Source organism: Bolinopsis microptera, chromosome 6 (assembly GCF_026151205.1).
Source record: "Bolinopsis microptera isolate Bmic1 chromosome 6, MBARI_Bmic_1.0, whole genome shotgun sequence".
NCBI lineage: Eukaryota > Metazoa > Ctenophora > Tentaculata > Lobata > Bolinopsidae > Bolinopsis > Bolinopsis microptera.
In genome coordinates, this window is record NC_087077.1 from 10104886 (window position 1) to 10113173 (window position 8288).

Here is an 8288-nt window from a genome sequence, read left to right on the forward strand (position 1 = left end):
GAGCGGTTCTAAAGGGCGAGGTGAAAATATCCAGCAACAAACAACTAAATCATCTCAAAAACAAATCTATACAGGAAAAATTAAAACCATAATGGAATTATTAATTGAAATAACAATTTTAATGCACTATACACATGATACATTTAACATGAAATCCGAATTAGATTGCAGAAAAAACATTTCTGATTTATCGAGTTGTAGCAAGTGAAACTAAAGGTACAGTGATTACAGTATACTGATTCCAGATCACAGCAGCTCTGTTAATACTCTTATAGAACAGCAGCTGGGATAGTATTACAAATCAGCTATAGAATACCAAGATCCTGGGATTATTTGAAGTTTAGGGTTCAAATAATTGGATCATTAGATTGGTGTACACGGCCGGCCATCAGTGTTAAACTGAGTCCTATCTAACTAGGTCCTGTGACCTACAATGTCCGTTCAATCAGGATTTAATTAACAGGTGGTTGGCATGAAGACATGAAGCCATTTTTAGAGAAACCAAGAGCGGTTTGAGTATGGTAATTTGTGTTTGTTGATGAGGATCATGACCATGATATCAGATTTTTCAAAACATCAGCTCACTATCCGGCAATAACATGCAGCAAGATTTTAAAATAAAAGCCGGTACACCAAGTAGGTCATACATCAGTATTCCGACGGCGGCAGTACGGCGGCAGCACGGCGGCAGCACGGCGGCAGTACGGCGGCAGTACGGCGGCAGTACGGCGGCAGTACGGCGGCAGTCCCGCGGCAGTGCCACGGCAGTACGGCGGCAGTATAGTGACAACACTTATATCAGAATTTTGATCCAATTATTCCATGATTTTGATGATTAGTTCACATTGATTTGTGAATTTAAAACATATTAAGTACGGCGGCAGTCCCGCGGCAGTGCCACGGAAGTATGGCGGCAGTATAGTGACAACACTTATATCAGAATTTTGATCCAATTATTCCATGATTTTGATGATTAGTTCACATTGATTTGTGAATTAAAAACATATTTCGAGAAATCAATAAGTTGTAAATAAGTTCATACAATATCATTATAACTTTAAATCAGTAACTGTCACCCTGGAGCAATAAAATATTAAAAGTAACGTGATCGCAAGTAACGTGATCGCAAGTGAGACACTCGTAATATGATCTGAGCGCATCACATGAACTAACAAGACCCTAACGACCAGAGAAGGTGAGGCCATGTTGTATATATAGCAGTCAACTCAATGGTTGCGGTCATCAACTCGTTTTATCGTCAACATCTGAACACCTAAACCTTGAAGAATGGATTCCTCTCTCAGCTCTACTACATCATCCCCCAGTATCCCTAGTCCGTCTACTTTTCAGGATATCAAACTCAGAGATTGTAAAGATTGCAGGACGGAGGACTACACTCGACTACCTTTTGGAGAACTACAGCTGAACATATCCCTCTGCAGTTTACATCGAACGACACTACTGGCTACCCCAACACGAAAGAGATCTCGTCCCCTCTCTCCTAGTCCTACCAACGATCCTACTATCCTTCTTGGTGCCACTCAAGCTGTTATACCTTCTAGACGAGGAGGAGCTACTCCACCAGATACTGATAATGCTCGCCTAGTAACACCTGTGGCTACACCTACCCGACCCTCTTCCAGTTCCTCACCACCACATAGTATTAGTAGACGCCATCTGAACACTGATGAAACCTACTCCCGCTCCTCTGTAGCTGGCGAAGCCTTATCCTCCTACAACAGAGTGCACAGAGACTTTGCCAACCGTCCTGATACCTCCATCAGCCTCTCAAAGTTCCTGAAACAGAAACGAATCCCTGAAAGATCCTTCTATCCTCAAGCAGAGTGACTTTCTGGAGAAGAAACGACTCGCAATTGCTGCTGGAAAGATTCTCTAAATGTAAATTATTTTATTGCTCCAGGGTGACAGTTACTGATTTAAAGTTATAGTGATATTGTATGAACTTCTTTACAACTAATATTGATTTATCCAAATATATTACATATTAATTGACAAATCTTCAAAATCGTCTCTTTAATTGACAAATCAATGTGAACTAATCATCAAACTCATGAAATAATTGGATCAAAAGTCTGATATAAGTGTTGTCACTATACTGCCGTGGCACTGCCGTGGCACTGCCGCGGGACTGCCGCCGTACTGCCGCCGTACTGCCGCCGTACTGCCGCCGTGCTGCCGCCGTGCTGCCGCCGTGCTGCCGCCGTGCTGCCGCCGTGCTGCCGCCGTGCTGCCGCCGTACTGCCGCCGTGCTGCCGCCGTGCTGCCGCCGTGCTGCCGCCGTACTGCCGCCGTACTGCCGTCGGAATACTGATGTATGACCACCAAGTAATATACTCGTTGAGTTCTGATGCTAAGTTCCGATAGTTATTCTCTCGATAATGATAAGTGGGACATAATTCAGCAGTCGTTCGACTTGCGAATTTTCATTTTTGCTCTTGATGGGCTTAAGCCTTAAATTATCATGTTAATTTTAATTAAATAAATTTCAATCAGCAAAGAAAAATTGGAAATATTCCAAACCATGCTCTATTCAATTTAAAAATATCTACTTCTATTCTTTGGCATTTTTAATGACGTTGCAGATTTTCGATGATATTTTTAGAGACAGTATTACAGTACCCATTACATTGCTAATTTTTCTTTGCAGTTGCAATGCAAGCTACAGCTGCGCACGCGCAGATTTATTGATTTAGATACGCGTATACGCACAGCAAATTGAAATATTGAGTTAAATTATACATTACAAATCTACTACATTTATTGAGTATATTGTAACGTAATAATCTGTTTTCGGGGTCGGTCATATAATTAATGTTTTCGAACAAAGTGAGAGTCTCCACTCAATTTTCAAAAAAATATTTGTCAACGTACTTCGGCGAGACGTTACGATTACTTTTTAAGTTCTTACATGGCTCAATAAATGTGATAGATTTGTAGTGTAATAATTACGTTGTAATACTAATTAGTTTAAACCTCAACCAAGTTTTTGGGTTTGATACAAATTATTGCAGACAAATGAGGATTTGTAAGTGCGTTTATGTGTCAAATATTGGGTCAGGAGCGTTATAAAGATAAGAAGATAGTGAAGGATGAATATTTATGATCAGTCGCCTATTCTTTTAGCTTTTTAGTCCCTACGCTTGTTCTGCAAGACATTTTGTTATTTATATTCCCAGCTAATTTTCATATTAGGCCCGCATAGTTATATTCAACCACTATTTATACAGCAGTCAGATCAGCGGACTTCTTAATTTGTTTACCTCAGGGCTGCCGACACAGCCTGGCTGGAATAATTTTCTTAAGTCTAATTTTCTAAAATTCATAAAATTGTATATCTCATTGGTTATAATTCAGTCCGTCCGATTGTTTTTTTTTTCTTCCTCTGAGTTGAGACATAATTGATATCAATCATATTTTTACAATTATATTATACATTTGATTGTTTGCTACTGTTTGTAGTTTTAATGTGTCTCCTGCTGTACGTTGGCTCAGCCGAATAAGTTGTTAAATATCCTAGTTTACTTTTCTAGTTTAGTTAATTTTCATCCATCCACACATTATGCAACTGATATTGCAATACCATGTCATTTTTCCCATCATATCTGTTTTATATCAAAATAATGTCAACATAATTTTGCATGGCTGAAATGTAAAGCTTGATTCTCATATCTAATAATCGATTGAATTCGAAACGAAACGAAACACAGTATTTACTACACTGAAACTATGCGACAAAGATATTGTCCGGACGTATTAAAGTATTAAGTCGTATTCATAAAGAGTTGGAAAATTTTGGTATTTCGATCATGAATACCAAATGTTTAAGATGAATATTAACTGCCTTTTGCCTAGCAGTTGCTAGGTAGTTGCTAATTTTTATATCCCCGACTGTAAAGGTCACAAAAGGTTCCAGTTTAACAATAACTAGGATGTTTAATGTTTATCTTTTGATAATAAACAGCTTCTTTTGCAACAAATTTTGTTGTTAAACTATCATTAAATTGGATAATTAGCTAATTAGCTAAAAATAGATTTTGCTGATATAGAATTAGATAATGATTGAAATGACGTGACCGATGGTGTGTGTGCTATTTTGATTTTATTTGGTAAAAAATCCCTAAAGGTGCCTAAAAGTGCATGAATTTAGGTCGTTTCGTGCGTAAAGTGCGTTGTGTTTTAAAAGTGAGTTAAGTTGTAAGTGTTGCTCTAACCAGAGCCCTCTCACTTGCAGTAGCGCGCGACCGCCGTAGGCGGCAAAAAAAATATTCAACTTGTGAAACAAGCGCGTCACGCAGTACGCGTATACACATGGCTATGTGAATTGTAAGTGCGCACGAACCAACTATCCGTTTGCTTTGCCTGAAAGGTGTTCGCACAACGAAATTATAATTTCTCGTCTGAAACTTCTCAAAAATTGTTTCGAAAATCGAACTGTCTAAAACAGCATGTTTTGTCAGTATGTATAAAGAGAATGCAACAATATCCACATAATATGCACATATCCATTATCCACCTTTCGTCACCTGTCTTTTCCAGACGCCGTCAATGATCCAACTTTGATATGGAAGCCGTTCCACGGCAGAGACTGACAAGAGCCTCCAAACAGAATCAGAGGGACTCAGAGCCAGAAACGGATCAGATGCTTGACCCCATCGATCAGTCATTTAACTGGGGTATCATAATTGGTGAGTTATTACTTATTATAGACGATTTAATTTTCTAAATTTTCTTTACTCAATTTGTTACTTTGTTGTAAAAGTTGCCGTTTGGCGACAGCCTCTCTCTCCGCCAAACAAGCAGTACTAAAGAAGTAAAGAAGCCTCCGAGGGTCCTCAAGTAGTGCGAAAGTCTTTTTCTCGAACGGAATAATTTGCTTATAATACCAACAACATGTTAGTGCTAATTACCCAATGAACAATCAGCACGTACTCAAATACTGACTGCTGGACGTGCTTCAATTGGACCACTGCACCGAACTTAATGTAGGAAATATGTCACGTGGTTTAGTTCCGTGCTTATGATTGGTTTATTTCGGTGCGTTTGTACGTGTTATAAAAATACTTTAGTTTTTTACAAGCGTATTCTATTATACGGTGTATATAGGTTTAAATTACTTGTTTCGCCCGTGAAATGACTCATGTTTTCTTGTGTTGCCTGCATTCTCCTATTCGATGTGGCTAGTATTACACTTTAAAGCACTTTCATGAAAGAAAATTGTGACCGAAACTTGTCTGTATCCAATTGAAATTAGTACGCAATTCTGCACTAAAGATTGCAGCTTCAGTTCCTGATCTAACTATCTAGAAAACATGTATCTCCACTGAGTATACCAGATTAGGCACATAGCCGACACTAAACGAGGGTAGAAGTTGTGTTTACAGTTTAAGATGTTTCCTTGTATTCTGAAGTCTCATGACACATTATCCTCTCTTCAATGTCAGATCGAGTAATGTTTCATATAAGTAGCCTTTATTTCGGCAGCATTTTATTATTTTACGTACAAATTCTATTAAGATATTGAAAAGCCACACAAACCCAGCTTATTGTCAAATATAAGGAGTTGCCTGACAATTTGTGTCCTGATTTTTTAATACTTTCATCACTATTATATTATGACTAAAAAAATTTGAGATACAGATGGAATGTGTGCTTTTATTAAAAGTTTCTGATTCCATTTTAACTTAAAATCCTGCTCTGCTTCTTCCTGAATCGACTCCAGAGAAGAAAACTCGTTAAATCAGTTACTATCAGTATGCCTATAAGTATAAATGCCGATGCGAACCAATCATTGTTTAGAACAATTTTATGATCTCCATTCTCCACAATTCCGATTCGTTTACAATTTATTGAGACCCTTAAACGTAAGTAAACACGGCGGGTGATACATTTTGGAACGATTTTAAAAACATAAATGCTCTTTTTTCACTGTTATCATGGCATCTCATTTAATATATTTTGAACTTTTTGCATCTTTTTGATATTAGAAAATCACTTTGAAATGTCAATTCTTTTGCAATGATTGTATTGGCGATTCTGGTAGGATACAAGCAATACGGAAAATAGCAAATCGCGGGTAGTGCAGCCATTTGCCTTTTGGAATTATTGCTGCTCTTAACATACTTCTCAGGCTCAAATTTGGAGCCTTTAGGTACTCTCAGGTTGGATTGTTCAACAGCGTGGCATACAAGGTTATAGTCTTTTGCTTAGATTCCTGGCAGTTCAAGATGTACATATAAATTTATAAAAATGATTCTACTATCCGATTTTTTCAATGTTAAAAATCTAATCATGAAACACGTTTAACCCTAACCATAGTTAAGGGCGTCAATTTTATTCAATTGTTCACAGCGATACCAATTACCAAGTACACAAATCTCAAATCTGATAGAACGAATAACGGCCGATGCAGGTGCAAAAAAGTACGGTATTAGGTCAATAGTGCGATTCCACACCCACTTATATGCTGACTCTTTCGCTGATGCACTTGTTTTAATTGAATTTATAATTATATGATTGAAATCCTTTTTGATTTGAGTTATGATTGAAAATAACTTTATTTTGCTTAACAAACATTTAAAAACATGAGAGTTTTGAGAAACCATTTAAAACTTTTGAGGTAACAGCCATTTGATTTAAACCATTCCCGAGTTTTCTGTAACCATGCCAATTAATGAAGGAGATCAGAAGACATGAATGTCGGTTCCCACGAAGAACCAGCTTCAAGTTCCGCTAAATGTGAAGAGGGAGTGGACACAGCTCCGGTGCCGAGGAGACTCCGTTTTCGTCTCCAAAGAGCCGCCACTCAACCCATCATTGACCTGTACAACAACTACAAGTGGGATCTCAAGGCTCGTGAGTAACCAGTCACTCGTTGTTGCATTTATTAAACTGAGTCAAAGAATTAGATATCGAACCAAATAAAGCATGTTCATTTAGCTATTCTCTTTTAGAATAACTCGTTTCGTAACTCGATGATCAAATTAAAGTAACATTTTTTAGTTCATGTTATTCAACTGAATCATCGAAATTCAAATCAAGTTGCGCTATCACTATAGTTCGAACTAATTAGCTGTGTGTAGGGGGTGCACCATGAAAATAAACTTGCTCGGATTTTAAAAATTTTTGTACCATTGTTTTCTAGAGACTGTGAAAATTTTCACAGTACTAAATTTGTCATACCTTTTTGGAAAGATCAGTGAGTTTCGTCTAGGTGCCATATTTGATGGTGCGCGGCTTTTGGAGCAAAATTAGCTGTAAAAGTCGCGTAATTTGACCAAATTTGACCAAATTCGTTGATTTTTGTCGTATTATTTGGATATATCTTCAGTTCCTTGAATAAGATCATTCTGAAAATTGGTGACGACCTTCCAATAGGGCTTTCACAACTGTCCGAAAAATTTGGTAGATATCGGGGTTGATATAGTGATCAAAATGGGGCAAAATACGCTGCTTTTAGCTGTAACATAATGTCTGATGGTTGGATATGCTTTAAACTTTTCGGACACTTTCCTTGTAAGTCTATGAGTAAGCTTACCAATTTTTGTTGCAATTAGAGGTCGGGAAAGATACTTAATATCTATTTGTTTGAAGAAAATTGTGCTGGCCGAAATTAGCGCTAAAAAACCATCCTACAGTCGGCACGCGCGGCGCGGCTCACTGTCGATGGCGCACTACCTACTGTGTGATATTAAAATTAGAAAATTCTGACCTTTTCTCGGGCGGTAAAAAATATGTTTATTCGTGCTTCAGTACAGACTGAGAGGCCCATGAATAAGGGCCGGTTTGATCACGATTTTGATTATATTTATGGATTATGAAGGAGCACATGTTTTAATTGCAAGTGGAGAATTTTCCTCGACTTTGAAACCATCCTAAAGTTTAAAATCTGTACTTGCATTTTCTGTAACTTGAAAATATGATTCGACTTCGATTTATATTTTAACCATTTGAAGGTTGTCCAAAGAGTTTGTAAAAATGATCGATACTAAGATAGCAAAATAAATTAAGTCACCAAGTTATAACGCTACCTGAGGTGCCGTGTAGTTCTAAGTATGGAACTGGGAGTCGGAACTTTTATATACTGATCGAGGATTGATTGTTATGGCGAACGAGATCAAGTTGATTAAATCAATTTTGGAAAGTTTCGGTTTTGAAAAAGATTAATTGTATCATTGCAGGGATTCAAATTATTGAACCGTATTTTTTGCAGCACCACCGTTTTCAGCGTTCTTTCTCGAACCATTTGTACTGTCTCTTTTAATATTGAA

General features: G+C 37.6%; 1 protein-coding gene across 1 annotated transcript in view; it reads right to left on the reverse strand.

The window, feature by feature from the left end:
• Positions 1–8288, reverse strand: part of LOC134817586 (homeotic protein empty spiracles-like) — a 44483-nt gene that overhangs the window by 31632 nt on the left and 4563 nt on the right. The window lies entirely within an intron of this gene.